Consider the following 18,229-nt stretch of genomic DNA (forward strand, 5'->3'; position numbering starts at 1 on the left):
AATGAGGCTAGAAAACTACAATTTTTAGCAAAACAGCAGACTGACTATTTCTCCAGCAATAAATTAACATTGGTTACACCTGAATTTTTAAATTATGTATGATTATTCATTATGGGCATGAATGTATATTAATTGATCAAGTATCTAGTTTCAAATTAAGGGAAACTCATTATAAAAAATACCCCCAAACTACACAATTATGAAAACTGGAAACTGAAATATTCATCACGTCATTCAGTAGAAGCATAAAAATTCTTCGAAGAATTTAATAAACTGTCCCATAGATGCTGTATGCTTTTTAAGCTTTGAAATTTTCTTTGCATAGCTCTCACACACCTTTTGTTGATTTTTAAAGATTTTTATATTATATTAAAAACTATTTTGAGGTATATTTGGCATAGAAAAGAGACATAGTTAATGTGTAAAATTTGATAGGTATTAATATATGTGGATATTGAGGGGTCCATCAGACTAATCAAGGTAACCAACATATTCATCACACCAAAAATTTCCCAAATACTTTTGTATTCCTCTTACCCACTCTCCACCGGTATCCCCAGGCAAAAACTGATCTGGAATTTTGAATGGAATCATACTGTATGTACTCTGACTATATTTATTTGTCTGACTTCTTTCACTCTGTGTAGTTGTTTTTATAGAGATTCATCCATGATTTTATGTGGATCAATAGTTGGTTTTACTGATCGTTGAGTAATATTTCATCATATGTATACAAAATGGTTTTGTTTATCCATTTACTTATTGGAAATTTGGGTTGTTTCATTGTTTGCCTTACTACTTGTAAACATTTGTATCCAAGTCTTTGTATGGACATATGCCTTCATTTCTCTTGAGGAGTGGAATGACTGAATCTCATGAAAAGTGTATCTTTTAAAAAGTTTTTTTTTTTTTTTTTTTGCTGGAACTGTATATGGTTGAGAAGGTTCTTACAATTAATACTAAATTTTATAACTCACAAGAAAGAATAATTAGGACAATATAACAGCAGGCAAAATTATACAAAACTCACTTAAAATCCAGAAGTACAAAATCTGGAATTTATTCACACCCCCTTGAATTATTAGCATCTTGCTCCCATTATCAATGATGATTAAGAATTAAATGTAATTCTACTGATTTTGAAATCTTCCTAAAGAATTGCACAACTCCAGATTACTCCAAAAACTTTCTTAACCATAGAGTCCTATCAAGATCCTGTTAAAAAATTTTCTTTTAGTTTTAAAAAAGACTTCTGAGCACTTCTCCAGACCTACTGAATCTCTACAAGGAGGGATTCAGAACATTACAACAAATGTCTTATGTAATTTAATGATCGTATGCTGATTTGATATAATCTTCCATTTTGTAATAAATGAGGAAACTGGTCTAGAAAATCAAAATATGCACAGCTAGTAAGAGCCAACTTATTAACGAACATTTCAGTATGTTTTGCTGGTTTATGTCATGCTTTAAGACAGTAGACAGAATAATTCAAGATTCATAATATATTACCTCCACAAGAAAAACAGATGGCTCTTTTACATCGAATGGCAAACAAATGTATTAGATGAGAATATCAATATTTAACACATGAATCATTAAAAAGAAATTAAGTAAAATTTTGAACTATAGGCAGCATTAAAATATCAAACATATTTGAAGACCTTGCCTAAAAATAGTCAAATAACCAAATAAAAATAACTGTTACATAGTCTTTTCTGACCTGTTCTCAGAAGTTCCATATTATACCTTCTGCTACCTTCTATTTATTGAGGCAGTCTCAGAGGCCCACCCAGTTTTAAAGATGTAGGTGGGGGGAAGGCAGAGACACAGGCTCCACCTCTTGACTGAAGGTTGCAAGGTCCTGTGGTATTGGAAATGTTGTTGCAGCCACTTTCGGAAGATTGAATCCAAAACAGCAAGGCCCTTGCTTAATGTACTTGGGATGACCTTTAACTCAGTACACCCGTAGATAATTTACTTCAGTCTATATAAATATACCCAAAAATCAGGCTTAATGTAGCATGAAATTGTGTTAATCTAAAAGAGAAACTTAGTCAAATACATTTTTAAAAAGACTGCTTCTAGCATGGTGATCATATGTGATTTTTGTTATTCGTTTGGTTACGTCTAATTAACAAATAGATGCATATTTTGGTTGTAAATGTGGGAGTGAACACTAGGTAGCTATAACCACAGCTATCTTTCTGCCTTCTAGTGTGTGCATTTATACATGCACACACAGATATAAAATATCCTACTACCACTAATTCAGGAATATCTTTTTTTTTTTTAGAAACTATTTCTTTTCCATCAATCTCATTTTCATTTTCTGTTTAAGAGTGCGTGGAGAAAGAGGGGCGCCTGGGAGGCTCAGTCAGTTGAGCATCCAACTCCTGGTTTCACTCAGGTTATGCTTTCAGGTTCGGTTCCGTTGGTGGGTCCAAGCCTCCCATGGAGCTCTGTGCTGACAACGCGGAATCGGCTTGAGATTCTCTCTTTCATCTCTCTCCTCCCCTCCCTTGCCCCTCCCCCCACCCCGCCTGGTGCTCAAGACTCTCGCGCGCGCGCGCGTGCTCTCTCTCTCTCTCCAAATAAATGAACTTTAAAAAAAAAGTGTGTGGAAGAAGAGCTTAAGACCGCGCAGCGGTTGCTCCTACCCATTCAGTAGCTGGAGCAGGGTCGCTGCCGTCAGTCTTGAGGCACAGGCTGGGCGCTCCACTCCAGCAGGGAACCATGGCAGAGGCCCAGAGGACACCTGCAGGCCTTCACTCTTCCGCGACCTCAGGTTGAGTTACAGTAAATTTGGGAGCCAGAGCAGTCCATTCACCCTAAAATTCTTTCGTGGTCATGGTCCTTTCAGCAGCGGCCTGCATTTCCTTCCCAATCCCTTCAGGATCTCTGCAGAGATCAAGCGTCCCCTCACACGGGGCTCACGCTAGGCCACTGGGTGCACGCGTAGAACTGCCCAGGGCAGTCTCCACCCCACCGACTCGGAGGGAGCCGCAGTGCGCGCCTCGTGCGTGCGGACGCGAGCGTTTGTAGCGCAGGGACGCGCGGGCGGGTTAACCTGGGAGGCCTCTGTGAGCCGAAGGTGGGATCGGTAACCACAGGAAGTCGCGGCTCCCAGAACCTATCTGGATCTCCTTAGGGAAGGTTCCGGGAGCTGTGGAGCCAGCCACAGGCATGGCTACAGTGGCAGCAGCAAACCAGCGCGCTGGCCAGTTTTCCTGGGGGATGTGCCACTGACATCAGCTGGGTTTTCAGTGGTAACAAAAGCAGGAGCTACCAGAAGAAGCTTCTCTCAGGTTCTCTTCAGATTTATGAGGTAATTCCATGCTCCCCCACCCCACCCCAATGTAATATGCTGTTTGGAAGTCAAGGCCTGTGCCACATCATTGGGTTCCTGCAGCAAGGAAACTGAGCACATCCTCCTCCTTCATTTGCAGAACATTTAGGGCTCCAGACATTGTGAAAATTTCCCTTTAAGTTCTGAGGGAAACCCAGTCGATATGATGGGGATCTCACTCTGCAGAACACAGAAAAACAGGAATGTCATTTTGAATATAGAAAAGCACTGTATAGTGAATTAGATTGTGGTCAAGTTATATGCAGTGAAAATTTTGTAGAAGAGACACGAAATTTTACATCTGGAAGAACTCTCCGTTCTTTGCAGCTAAAGGTCACTGTTAGGGGCTGAATTGTGTTCCTTAAAAATTCATTATGTTGAAGCTCTAATCCCAAGTATCTTGAATGTGATTCTGTTTGTAGAGAGAACCTTTAAGAAGGTAATTAAGCTAAAATGAGGCCAATAGAATGGACCCTAACCCAATCTGACTGCTGCCCTTATAATAAGACTTTTGGACTTGCAAAGGGATACCCAGGGTGTGTATGCACAGAGGGACAGCCATGGGAGGCCACAGCAAGCGGGCAGCCATCACAAGCTAAGGAGAGGCCGTAGAAGAAGCCAACCCTTCCAGCCTTCAGAACCCTGAGCAAATAGATTTCTGTTATTGAAGCCACCCAGTCAGTGGCAATTTGTTATGGCTGCCTTATAAACTAATATAGTCGCTCAGTCTACTCTTTAAATGCACGAATGGATTTAGGAATCTCTACTTTTCCATATGTTCTACCAAGAGTTTTCTATCCGAAAATTTTAAATAAAATGGGGGGGGATGGAGTCTATTCTTTTTTTTTTAAGCTTCATGTTTCTCTGAATTTCCCTCCTGTATGTGTGTTGCTCATGCACACGTCTGAGGTTTTCCAGCCTTGTGTGTTTGGGATCCTTTTATAAAAGACAGTTCTGTGTATATTCAAAGCATGCTATTACCACAGTTCTCTAAGAAAAACACAAATATGGTTTAGGAGGAGGAGTTTTATTACGAAGTCAACCGAAAATTTAAATATCATTTTGGTTATAATTTATCTTAAAAAAATGAACATAGTGCAGTGCTCGAGTCATTGCATTTGAGGCTGGACTTAATAGCCCTGAAAGGCTTTTGTGCTCTTCTGTTATTATAAACACATTGTCCTTTCTGCAAAACAATGATGACACTATCACACAGTCATTATTTAAGCATAAGCTGACAGAAAAACAACACTAACAGAACACCTTGGCTTCAATTAGAGAAAAAAAAAATATTCATAGATTTTTTTTAAAGTTGCAAGTTTTTGTGTCTACTTGTGTAAGCGTGTTGGTTTGTGTCTGCATATCTGAGTTAGTATATTAATTAGGTGAATAAATTAAGCCATTTATGAACTGTGTGTCCCTGGATATATTCCTTAATCTAAGCCATTGTTCCCTTACCTATAAAATAGTGTTAATATATCTCCAAAGGATGTTGTTGGAGGTACTAATAAGAAAACATGAGCAGTGGCATGGAGTGGCTGATACATGCAAGAGATCAATAAATTTAACTATATGCTTTTATTATCATAAAGCTCAGACACTGAATTCCTCAAAGACCTTGGTTATCTTAGGGCCAGGAGTATGCCTTAAAGAGTAGACTCTATGGGTACTATAGGTTGAATTAAATTATTGTAGGTTGGTCTGAAGTAAAATAGATAGCATATTACATTTACACAATGCTTTATATTTCTGATACTTTCTAGAAATATTCTAACAATGCAAAAAAATTATCAAACAATATTTACTCGGCAAAATAAATTACATTAAGGAATTTAACCCAGTTTGGGCTTGATTCTTATAAACACAATGCTTTAAACGATATGTGGTAAGTAATTATGTACTGTAAGCAGACATTTTTCAAAGAAAATTAAATAATTTTGTTGATATTCCAATTTTCTTTGTTGGTCAAAATATTTTTCCTTAGCTATTTAAAGTTGATGAATTTGATTTGTAATTTTTAGAAGCTTCAATATTCGTTTCTGAAAAATGCCAAAACATCTTGCTAATTTTCAACTTTTAAGGGTCTGAAATCAGGTCAAGGCTCAAAATTGATAATGGCACGAGTCCACTCAATTTAGCAAAAGTGTGTTCTCTCTGTTCTTCTCCAAAAGTTACAGAGAATTCATTATCTTTTCTTTCTTTTTTTTTTACATTTAAAAAACTGAAACAATAAGCCAAGGATATCAACACATTGTGAGCTCATAAGAGGAAAGCCTATTTTAATTATTTTTGTTTTGCTTTTACAGTTTACCACAATAGAGGATTTCTGCAAAGGTGTGCCAAACCCACAGAACAGAGAGACTATAATGTTGTAAGATCACTAGGATGGAATTCAGGAACTCAGAGTCCAAGCCTAACTTCCTACTTGAAGTCACATCATCTCTGGTAAATATTGCTAAATTTCTCTGGATCTCAGCCTTCCTTTCTGGAAAATAGAGGATATGATATATGTGTGTCCTTCTCTAGGAGGATATGATTATCTTTTGGGAAAAAAAGGAGAACACAATTTAAATATGAGAAATTTTTATCTCATATGTCATCTATTGTGGCATATTCTTTTTTCTATGAAAGCAAGTTTTGAATAAGCCAATGCCACCTGTAGATCATGTATAAATTTAATAGTGCAGTTCTTTTTTTAAAAAATTTAATGTTTATTAATTTTTGAGAGAGACAGCATATGCAGGGGAGGGCCAGAGAGCCAGGGAGACACAGAATCCAAAGCAGGCTCCAGGCTCCGAGCTATAAGCACTGAGCCAGACACAGGGCTAGAACTCACGAACTGTAAGATCATGACCTGAGCCGAAGTCGGATGCTTAACCAACTGAGCTACCCAGGCTCCTCTAATAATGTAGTTCTAATATTTACTGCATACCTATTATGCACCATATATTGCCCAGCTACCATGAACTACTGTCTAATCTTTAAAATGCCACTATTAGGTAGTCATTATTCTTCTGGTTTGACAGAACAAAAGCCACCAAGAGCTTTTGTATGGTCTTGTATGTTTGGTCCACATGTGTGGGGAAAAGTTCTCTAGTGGAACCAGGGAGCATTACCGTTCCCATGTTAAAGATGGAGCTGCTGACGCTCAGGAGAGTGACTTGCCCAAAGCCAAAAACAGAAGGTTAGTGACAAATACAGACTCCAACACTGCTGGGAGACAGATTCTGGAGGCTTCATTTAACCTCTGGGGAAACTGAGGCTCAGAGAGGTTGAAGAATCTGCTCTAAACATCCCAGGTAGAAGTGGTAAAGCCAGGCTTTAAACCCAAATCTATTTACTGAAAAGTTAATGTTCTTTCTACTAAAAAATAAAGCATATTTGGGGCACCTGGGTGGCTCAGTCAGCTAAGCATCCAACTTTGGCTTGGGTCATTATCTCGCAATTTGTGGGTTCGAGCCCCATGTCGGGCTCTGTGCTGACAGCTCAGAGCCTGGAGCCTGCTTCAGATTATGTGTCTCCCTCTCTCTTTGCTCTTTCTCTGCCTCACAAAAATAAATAAAAGTTTTTTAAAAAACGTAAAAAATAAATAAATAAAAAATGAAACATGTTAGATAAGTGATATGTGCCTCTTCCTTTCATCTAATAAACAGCTGTAAATAAATAATTTTGTGTTTTACAGCTCCCTTGTTCGCTTTCTCCTAGCCTCTTTCTGCTCTTCCATCTGATTTAGCTGGTCTCCAAAAGTCAGACCTGTTCTATTTTCTTTCCAGAGAGGAAAGCATATGTAGCATTACACTTTCTTTTTTCCTTTTTGNTTTTTTTTTTTTTTTTTTTTTTTTTTTTTTTTTTTTTTTGCCAGCTCTGCTTATATTGCTAAGAACTCTTAGGATTATCTTTCCTAATGATGCCAGAACTTCGATGCATTAGATTTAGGAGAACAGCTCCAGCATAAGAATGAATTGACAAAAACTCTTTATTGAAGTTCAGATAGGAAACTTTGTACCATTGCAAATCAAGATTTTAGCCTACCCTCTTTGTTCGCAATGTCCTATGGTGCCAATATCCTTTAGTGAACCTTCTCCCTAGGAAGCCTTCCTTCTTCAAATACCTTCTTTAGATTCACTGTTAGGTGCTTTAATACCTTGACCACTTTATTTCTGCTCAGGGTAAACTTTTAGTTTCTCCTTTTCTAGTTAGCACCATTGGAAACCAGATGAAAGGCAGCTTCTCACTTTGCACTGATAGTTGATCGAGATAAACCGACAAACACAAAGGTTACAGAGATGATATTGTACAACCTATACTAAGGTCAGGTAGCGAGAAACCCAGTAACAGGGATTAGTGTAAAAATCAGCACAGATAATCTTCAGCTTCCAGTGTTTGCCCTGAAAAGACTCAATGCTAACCTAACTATTTCCTTTGGTCTATATAAAAGAACCTTGTTCCGCTTTCGGAGTCCTTCATTGTCATGAAATCAGTCATTTGAACCAGAGTCCTTAAGGACATTTTCCACGCTGAGAATACTCCTTTGAAAGGTGTCTAATTATCCTATAGTCTTGACAACTACCCAGCATGCCCTAGGACTTGACAAGTTATTTTCCACCTTTTGACCACACAAGAAAACTCTCCAATGTAAATACTGTAGCATTAAAAATATTTAACTTACTTCTTAACCCATAGGTTATTCTGTTTAACAGTGAAGAATCATTAACAGATGCAGCAAAACATCATGATTAGAAGGATGGGTTTTTAGAGTCACTCAGGCACAAATTAAATCCAAAATTGGTCACTTTCCAGCTCTGTGACCTTGAGTAGTCACTTAGCTCCCTGTGGCTTAATTTCCTAATCTGTAAAACAGGGTAATTGTACCCATCTTTAGCTGGATTTGATCATCTTGCTTCTCTTTCTCCAAATAATGGCAATGATTAGCAACACCCTATGCATAAATGGTTTACCAACCAAAAAGTAACAATTGTGTTAAGAATATTGTGAGGATTATTGTACAGATTACTATAAAGATTAAATAATACATGCAAAGCACTTAGCATTTGGTAAGTTCTCCAAAAACAATTATGAACTGACCTCAAGCCAATTTAATATGAACAACTTTTAGGTTCTTGGTGGCATATTATGTGGCCATCAGGTCATACTGAAAACAAATCACAAACCAAATTCTATAACACATATAGACCAATATATTGACAAATAGACACAACTCAGGTCATACAAAATATTCCTTAAAGTTTGATAAAGTCCCAGCTTTTTGTACAGTTAAGTGCTTTCATTAACATCTTGCATGAATTATATACTCAAGACAAACACATTATTAGAAATCCTCTCACACCAGTGACTGGAATCAGTGGGTTTATGGCTCAAGTCTCACACACCATTTCTACCACCAAAGGCTCCAGACTTCCTTTAATTCTTATACTCTATTCCTTTCTATGCCTCTAAAGCAATTTTATCCAAACCATGTATCCTGAAGAGCTTTAATTTTACCAGTGAGCCTTTCTTACATGAATGGTGTAAGTCAATAAGCAAACATTTCCCTGCCTATTTTGCCATATAGTATGCTATTAATGAGTGATATCTGACACTCTTATTTCGAACATATTTCCAACATCTATGAATAAGGTAAATTTGTATGGTATAGATATGGATAATAGAAGTACTGACATTGATATCTTCTAGAGCATGAAAAGCTAGTTAGAAAGCTAGCTGGCTAGCCCTGGACTGAAATTTTTAAATAGAATACTTAACAGCACCTGAGGGATGTACCTTCAATCATATTACACACACACACACACACACACACTCACACACACACACAATATCCTACATATTTTAAGGTAAATGAAAGGTATCAGAGGAATAATCAGTTCAATTTAAGCATGCCTTCTTTATAAATGAAAGTACATATTTAAAAATCAATTCTTATGACAACAATCATCTTTTATTTACTCTCTCACACTGTCTCACTGGGAGTATAGTCTTCAGAATAAGAAAGGTGGTACCTGGGATTATCCATGGAAGCCTCCATAACATGGGGTGGCAGCTTTGAATGGAAGCAGAATAAAGAAAAGGAAGGTGGGAGAGGGTGCCTTGTGTATGTGACTAATGATGATGATGTCTAGGGCTTAGTAGCCATTTTAAGGTTGGATCTCTAAATTCTGAAAGCCCTCTCTTCCCTCAAGGCCTCTGAAGCATAGTTTGAAAACTGGTCAAGATCCTCAAGATGGGGTCATTGCAAATCGTTTCTAGTTGAGGGAAAACACAGACAATGAGGTACATTGTGAACAAATGTCTTTTATCCAAACTTGATAAGTGGTCTGATGACGCTGAGAGAGACATGAAAAATCTGCTACTCATCTAATTAAGTTGCACATCCACCAAAAAAAAAAAAAAAAAAGGAAAAAAGTGTCCACAATGCTTATTTCAGACTGTGGAATGCACAATAGTGAAGTTTTCTTGCCTAAGGTTGCCTAGCCACCTTAATCTCAAACAAATCCTTTATCACCTACCACTCCTTCAAAAAAGAAAGAAAAAACCCGAAATTCCAAAAATGTGACAGTTTCTCCAATATTCCCTGTTTCTAGTTTTTTTGTAGAAAGAGATAACCAGGGGAGTTGAATTACATCTTGCCATAGAGCTTTACAAAGTAGTATATTTATCTGTTTCTCTACTCTTTATTAACTGTGGCATTCAAGAGTTGTACAGAAAACACTTGTCAAGCCATGCTTGAAACTTCTCATTTAAGTGATTCGTGAGAGAACACACATTTCAAAAGAAGAATATAAAAAAGAACATTGACACAATTGGAGCCATGAATCTCTTTTAAAATCAGATAACTGAAGAGGATAACGTCACTGCCAAAAACACAATGTAAATTAATTAATTTTCTAATACACATAAAAGTTATGAGACATATATGAAAGTCATAACCAGGAAAATTATGCAGAAATGTACAATTAGATGATATGTTTTTTAAAATGTCATGGAGAAGGGGAATCTCTGGTAAAATATTTCAAATTGGTAATATCTCATGGTATTTAAGCATCTAAAAACATATATATTCAATACCCCTGTATATACATAGAATATGCAGAATACACATATCATTGAAAAAATCAATTTCAATTTTTCTTCTTCTCTAGAAATCCTTCTCTGAGTAATCTTTTTTTTTTTAAGTTTTTTAATGTTTATTTTTGAGAAAGACAGAGCATGAATGGGGGAGGGGCAGAGAGAGACGGAGACACAGAATACAAAGCAGGCTCCAGGCTCTGAGCTGTCAGCACAGAGCCTGACATGGGGCTTGAACCCACGAACTGTGAGATCATGACCTGAGCTGAAGTCAGATGCTTAGCTGACTGAGCCACCTAGGTGCCCCTCTGAATAATCTTTAAATCATTTGCTTATTAATAATAAATCACTCTTCAAAAAATAATAAATCACTTTTTTTTTTGTATTTTGAAGATTATTGAGAGAGGGAGAGCAAGAGAGAGAGAGAGCATGAGCAGGGGAGGGACACAGAGAGAGATAAGGAGAGAGAATGAATCTCAAGTTCAGAGCCCACTAACAGTTTAGAGCCTGACACAGGGCTTGAACTCACCAACCATGAGATCATAACCTGAGCAGAAAACAAAAATTGGGTGCTTAACTGACTGAGCCACCCATGCAGCCTGATAAATCACTCTTTACTGTAAACTAGGGTGGAATATTTACTCTTTGATCTTGATTCCTTAGAAGTTGTGCTTTTGGACTAGCCATAGTGTTTCATAAGTCAGTTCTGGAGATATGGATTCTACCCCTTATTCAAGTTAGCCCTTTGTGGGCTCAGTTTCTTCATCTATAGATTAACTGTGTAAACTACATTTATCAAAAATTGTCTTATAGTTTAAAAACTACGTGTTTGTGAAATAACAGCTTCTGTAACCTCAGAGAATTAGAATAAGACCAGCAAAATGTTGATATAAGTTAATTGAAATAATTTTTCCTTTTATTAAAAAATAAATTTTGAGTCAAAAAAATCTTTGTTAAACTTTTAGTCGCCAATATAATGACATGAAAACATTGTTAATTTTTATCAAGCCCTATTTTATATTCTCTCTCAAGAATGTTCACATCAAATTCCCACAGCTCACTTTATTCTTTTACTCATCACATTGTGACCAATATCCTTTTCCCCTTCACTGAGTGAGGCCTCATGTATTACAAATTAATTTTCCCATTAATTGTAAACCTAACTAAGGTTGTAAAGAATGAAGAGACACTGTGCTTCAGAGAGGAAGTGTTATTTGAACCGGGATTTGAATGATGGAAAGGAGATTTCAGGCAGAAAATAGAAAAAAAAAGCTACTCCATGATCAAGGAATAATATCAAAGGTGTCAAAGAGAAAATATTAAGTCCAACATGACTAGTTGGACAGAAGTGGCTGGTACAATAGATGAGTCTAGGGAGCTACAGATATTGTGATCAAATTGTGAGGAACTTTGGATTTCACTCTCTAGTGATTTTGATGCTGAGAATCAAAATACATTTATAGACAGTGAGGTGATGTGACCAGATTATTACAGATGCTACTGAAATGTTGGCAGTGACTTTGAAATGGACTGGAATAAATAAGGACAAGGAGGACCATTGGTGGATCTGCTGAAATAGTTTAAGACTCTGAAGTAAGAAGTGGATAACAGAAATGGATAATATGTTTTAAAGAAAATAATTAGTTATTGGAGGTATTAAAAAGTATTGGTCAAATTGATTAATGAATAATAAACATGAATAAATGATATGATTTATTTCTATAAAATTAAACTAATAATTTTAAATATGCCAGGAAATTCCTTCTCTAAGATTCATGGATTTCTTTTTTTCTCATATTCCTGCCTGAATGTTTGAATAAGTTTATTCCTGTAGAATTTCTTGGGACACCTGGGTGGCTTAGTCAGTTAAGCATTAGACTCTTGATTCGGCTCAGGTCATGATCTCACAGTTTGTGGGTTCAAGCCCTGCACCAGGCCCTGTGCTGACAACATGGAGACTGCTTGGGATTCTCTCTGTCCCTCCCCTGCTCGTATTCTCTCTCAAAATAAAAAAAAAAAAAAATTATTAAAAAAAAGAATTTCTTGATAATCGCAAATTTTCCTTGGATCATAATGGTTATTATCTTCTTTATTATTTGATAAATGTAGAGTATAATGATCTATCTTTATTATAATTATGTCTATGAAATGCTAATTCTTTTATTTTGTCAATTTAAAACACCATTTGATATGTGGTCAATTTTTATTGACATTAAACAACATTCTGAGTTAACATTATGAACATTTCTAGAGTTTCACAAGAGTTTAAACAGTTTTTTTAATGTTTTATTCATTGTTTGAGAGACAGAGAAAAAGAGAGACTGCAAATGAGGGAATAGCAGAGAGAGGAAGACACAGAATACAAAGCAGGCTCCAGGCTCTGAGCTGTCCGCAGAGAGCCTGATGCTGGACCCGAACCCATGAACTGCGAGATCATGACCTGAGCCAAAGTGGGACATTTAACCAACTGAGCCATCCAGGTGTCCCAAGAGTTTAAACATTTTTTTAAAAATATCCTTCTGATTTGCTATTACTACCCAGGCTCAACTTTTTTCAGAAATGTAATTCTTTACTGTTAATTTTTAAGTTGGACCTGTGATTCATTTTTAGGCATAGTATATAGGGAAAAAGAAGGCCAACTACCAATAATTTAAGTATTTAATATCTTTGGCAATATTTGCTTATATTTTTTTATAACCTAGAAAAAAAATGAACTAACCAAATGGGTTTGATGATATTCCCTGAATACTAAAAAATATGGGTCACTCAAAGAATACTCCATAATATGATGTTTTTCATCACTTTTAGGGCTGGTGAAATCACACACCTGTAAGGATAAAGGAGGATTTACATTTTTGTAGATTGGCAACTGCACAAGAAAGAGGTGATCTTTCCAGTTAACTTTAGCAGGTAAGTCTCATCGTGGATTCTGATTGGTCCACCTTAGGTGATGTACCCCTATCTCACCAATATGGGGACTGGACAGGCCTGGATCCTAAACTCACCCCTACAGTGGGAATGCTGATGGGGGAAACAGAGCCTTGTGAAATACAATCTGTCTTGAAAGACATGGAATCCATGTGAATTCTAAAGAAAGTAGGATGTTGGTAGCTGAAGAAGAATAGCAAAGTGTGCTAGGCAGATAAAACATACTTACCATAGTCCATATGTCTGGATTAGATCAATGTTTTTTCTACTTACTGATTGAGGGACCTTTTCTTAAAAAAAAAAAAAAAAAAAAAAAAAAAAAAAAAAAACTTATGGGGACACTACATGTAAGAGGCATGGCTTTTTTTTTTTTTTAATGCTTATTTATTTATTTTTGTGAGAGAGAAAGAGAGAGACAGAGAAAGGGGGGAGAGGCAGAGAGAGAGAGGGAGACACAGAATCTGAGGCAGGCTGTCAGCACAGAGCCCTACATAGGACTCGGAATTCACAAACTGTGAAATCATGACCTGAGCCAAAGTTGGGCACTTAACCAACTGAGCCACCCAGGCGCCCCTGGGAGGGACCTTTTAAGAAACTACTTTATCTTGTTGGTCCTCAGTTTCCTTATTTATCAAATAGAAAAATGATCTCCCTTAGATGATTGTTGTGAGAAGTTAGTGACATATTATAAGCAAAGGACCTGGCACAATCCCTGCCTCATGCCTGGCATCAGTAACTTAATTAGATCAGTATTAAGAGATTCACAATGTTCTGCTCACCATACATGACATTGAAGATAAAATAATGAGTGAGGACAGTGATAGTCATGACTTTAATCAAATAATCACATAGACAAAGGGTTAAGCTGCTCTGTAAATGCTACAAAAGAGAAGAAATTCACACTTGAGTTTATAATAAAAGTGGAGTTGACTGAATCAGAAGTTAGGGAAAGCCTGCCTAAGGAAGAAAATGTAGAGAATATTGAACTGAGATCTAATGAGAATGAGAAGTTATTTAGGCAAAGAGGAAAGGGTTGAGCAAAGCAATCCAAGTGGAGTCAAAAGGAAGGAGATATGCAGAGGCTCTGAAATGAAAAGGAACTATGAGGAACAGAAAGAAGGCCTTTGCCTCTGGAGCAAGGGAGCACAAAATGAATGGACTTTGGAGAAGTAGCAAGGGGCCAAACCCTGGAGGCCATGAAGTCTTTGCTAAGGTATTTACTGCTTTATCCCAAGAATAATGGCAAGCCACCAGAGTTTTCAGCAGAGGAAGTTGCATGATCAAAGAGCAGTTCTAATCCTTCATTTCCACCTCACCCAAAGATGGGAATGGATGGCAACCCTCTGGTCTGGCCTGGTCAGACAAAAACGGTTTTAGTTCACGGTGCCATTTTTTTTTTAAAGGTTCTGAAAATAACATGTGTCTGACACAGAGCAGTCACAAAATGGTGAATGAATAAAAGATGTTTCACGTGCATGAGACAAGACTTATAAGACTTATTTCCAAAATGAAACTTGTTTCTTAACAACAGCAAATGTTAAACTCCAAACCAAAAACTTTTTCTAACAATTAATCAGAAACAGAATAATGGACAAAGTAGCACTGAAAGAATGCAAGCAAAGATGCGATAATCATGGAGAGAATTTCTTCCCAGTGTACCAAATGTTGAACTCCCTGAACCCTATAATGGGAGGCTACTATTTCTATAAGAAAATACTCCCCATGTCTCCTTAGCCGCTTGGGGCATAGCCCTGCCTCTTGTTCAGTTTTAAGTAGCTCCTGGTTTTCTTCTGCTAAGGGACTGGATACTGGCCTGTGTCTCCTCCAAAGGCCCACCTCAAAGGAAGACCTCAGTCTTTCTGGCCTGCTTTGGACTACCTCATGAGCTTGCTGGAGAATTTTCGAATTCATACTAGCTCTTTCTAATCTCTGTGATACCTGCTTTTTTATTCTCTTGACCTGATTTCAGATAACATGATTTTACAGCAAAACTGTGGTGCAGCAATATGAAGGAAATAAAAGAAACAGTTATGGACAAGAAAGTCAGTGATGACATTAATGTGGCTAAGGCCATTGACTGAGCTGTGCAGGTGGGAGGAGGAAACAGAATGGGGAAGGAAAAGAAGGGAAGGAAGGAGGGATTACGCGGGTAAGAGCATACACTGTAGGAGATGAATATATTGAGTACTGAGATGAATGACTTGGTTGAATAAAAAAAATTGACCTGAATTTCTGAGAGTTTTACCTTCCTGGGTTCTTTAAACCTGGTCTAATTTATTAGTCTTTCCTTCCTATTGATTTCATAAAATTAGCATGGTTAGATTGAATTTTACTGAGCTTTTGTAATTCTACCAACTTCATGATTTTTGTCACATTTACCTTCCTTTAGTACTAGCTATTATTTATTTAATATTATACATTAAACTGTCTTTAAATTGACCCTTCACATTTTTTTCTAAGAAACTACTTGGAATCATCTGTTTGATGTGATATATATGTGTATCATATACATATAGAATTAAAATGTATCCATTTTAACTTGTACTCCTCTAATAAAATAAAAATACTAATCTGTGTACCATCCTGGGAACCTTTCTAGTTATGCATGTCACACTGTTATATCTATGATTTGAGGCAAGGTCATAGAGCCTGCAGCAGAATCTGAAACAACCTTGCTCATACTCATTTCCATTAGAGTGTAATAGTACGTTTCAGGAGTGTAGATCCTTTAGGCATAATATATATGCAAGTGTTTGGAAGATTTTTTGGCATAGCAGAATTACCCCGAAGGGCTGGTTGTGTTAAGATTGGGATTACCAGGGAGGAGTCAGCAATTAAATGATTTTCTAATACCGTCATACTTGCTTCTGTTTTTAGGCTTCTTTCCACTTCTGCTTAAAATGATTTACAGCACCATTCTGATTGAAAGTAAAAACAATTATTTAATACTGTGAACTTTTCTTGCGGTCCTTTTTTTCAAACATTTACTTTCATAACTACTGAGGAGTAAGTAGTCTTCTCAGTGGGAGCTCCAGCCATGTGGAGCAAAGCACTTGCTGAAGGCTGCATAATGACAATCCAAATTCACATTTCTCAGTCCCCATACTTGTTTGCTATTAAATGAATACGGTAGTCAGAATAATGACCCCCCAAAGATGTCAAATCCTAATCCCTGGAGCTCATGCATATGTTATATTACATGGCAAAGGGGAATTAACATTACAGATAGAATAAATGTTGTTAATCAGCTAACTTTAAAAAAGGCAGACTTTCCTAGATTATCCATGTGGACATAATATAAGCATAAGGTCTTTGGAAGTAGAAGAGGGATCCAAAGGGAAAGTCAGAGTGGTTTGATGTGAGAACTCAACTCACTTTTACTGATGAAGATGAAGGTGACTATGAGCCAAAGGATGTGGATAGCTTCTAGAAGCCAAAAAAAGCAAGACAAGGAATTCTTCTCTAGAGCTTCTGTAAGGAATGCAACACTGCCAATACTTAGCCCACTGAAATCCATCTTGGACTTCTGACCTTAAAACTGTAAGATAATAAATTTGTGTTGTTTCAAGCCTTTAAAATTGTGGTTGTTACAGCATACATAGAAAACTAGCACAGTAAGCCTCAATTTAAAAAAAATTGTTAATGTTTATTTTTGAGAGAGAGAGAGACAGAGAGTGAGTCGGGGAGGGGCAGAGAGAAGGAGACACAGAATTTGAAGCAGGCTCCAGGCTCTGAGCTGTCAGCACAGAGCCGGACTCCAGGCTCCAATTTACAAACTGGTAGATCATGCTGAGCCATTGGATGCTTAACCGACTGAGCCACCCAGGCGCCCTGTGAGCTTCAACTTTTACCTAAGGTTTCCTGATCTCTCATGGTTATAAGTTTGGCATATTCATTTTTTAACAAAGGAACACTGAACTAATTAATGCAAATTTGGAATCCTCTCATTAAAATACCTAATTCCTAAATTCATGTATTATTCTTGTTCCAAAAATCTATTGATGTTATGTCTGGTTACCATTTTCTTTTAAAAAATTCATAAAATTCTTTTTAATGGTTTCCAGTTATAAGAACAAATATAGAAGAGTTTTGGAGAGACAATAAAATACTTGTTCTGAGTATATATATATTTTTAAGGGCTATATAGCCAGAGGGCTCTGGATTCCAATTAACCTGTACCATTCACTAGATGTGGTTTGGGAAAATTGCCCTACATAAGCCTCTGTATCATCATCCATAAAATGGGAATAAAAATGACAGGACGTACACAATAGGTTTGGGAAAAGATTTAACAAGATAATCTACAAAAGTCCTTAGCATGGCACCCGGTATGTAATTAAGTGTATTACATAATGGTGTTAGCTCTTATCACTGTTTTTGCATTCTATTTCCGACTTCAAAAATTTCTCTAACAGCTTTCAAAAAGTACAGCTTTTCAGACACTTGCTGTTAGCGACCTGCACTGTTAATAATCCATCGCTTCTCTTTCGATGTTCATTTCTTTTATGTTTATTTATTTTTTTATTTCTAAGGAAACAGCAGCAAACCATCCTGAAAATAGCATCTCCCTTACCAACACTTAACCCTGAGTCAACAATTTTTTTATTTATAAATATTCATTCATTCCCTGAAGAAACTGTTAAACGGAGGGGGTAAGACAATGGCCTAACTACAGATCCCAAGTAAGCTTTTTTTTAAATTTCCCTAAGGCGGGGCGGGGTGAATTCTTCGCTAGGTACCCAACGAACTCCTGGAGAACCGCCTCAGGGTAGAAGGGGGAGCCCCCAGCTTTCGCCCGCGCGCGTCTGTCCCCGGGCGGTTCCAGGTGAGCCGCGGCGGAGCACACAGGCCGAGCCGGGACTCGCTGCG

At 37.2% G+C, this 18,229-nt stretch overlaps 1 long non-coding RNA gene across 1 annotated transcript; it reads left to right on the forward strand.

Moving 5' to 3' along the window:
* The first annotated feature begins 3,100 nt into the window (after positions 1-3,100).
* LOC120237067 lies at positions 3,101-16,275 on the forward strand. The gene is made up of 5 exons (XR_005529846.1): positions 3,101-3,328; positions 5,656-5,794; positions 6,376-6,533; positions 13,241-13,342; positions 16,238-16,275. It is a non-coding gene; the product is annotated as an uncharacterized LOC120237067 (long non-coding RNA).
* The last annotated feature ends 1,954 nt before the right edge of the window (positions 16,276-18,229 follow it).

This window comes from Hyaena hyaena, unplaced genomic scaffold, assembly GCF_003009895.1.
Source record: "Hyaena hyaena isolate Hyena2069 unplaced genomic scaffold, ASM300989v1 scaffold_170, whole genome shotgun sequence".
Taxonomy (NCBI): Eukaryota; Metazoa; Chordata; class Mammalia; order Carnivora; family Hyaenidae; genus Hyaena; species Hyaena hyaena.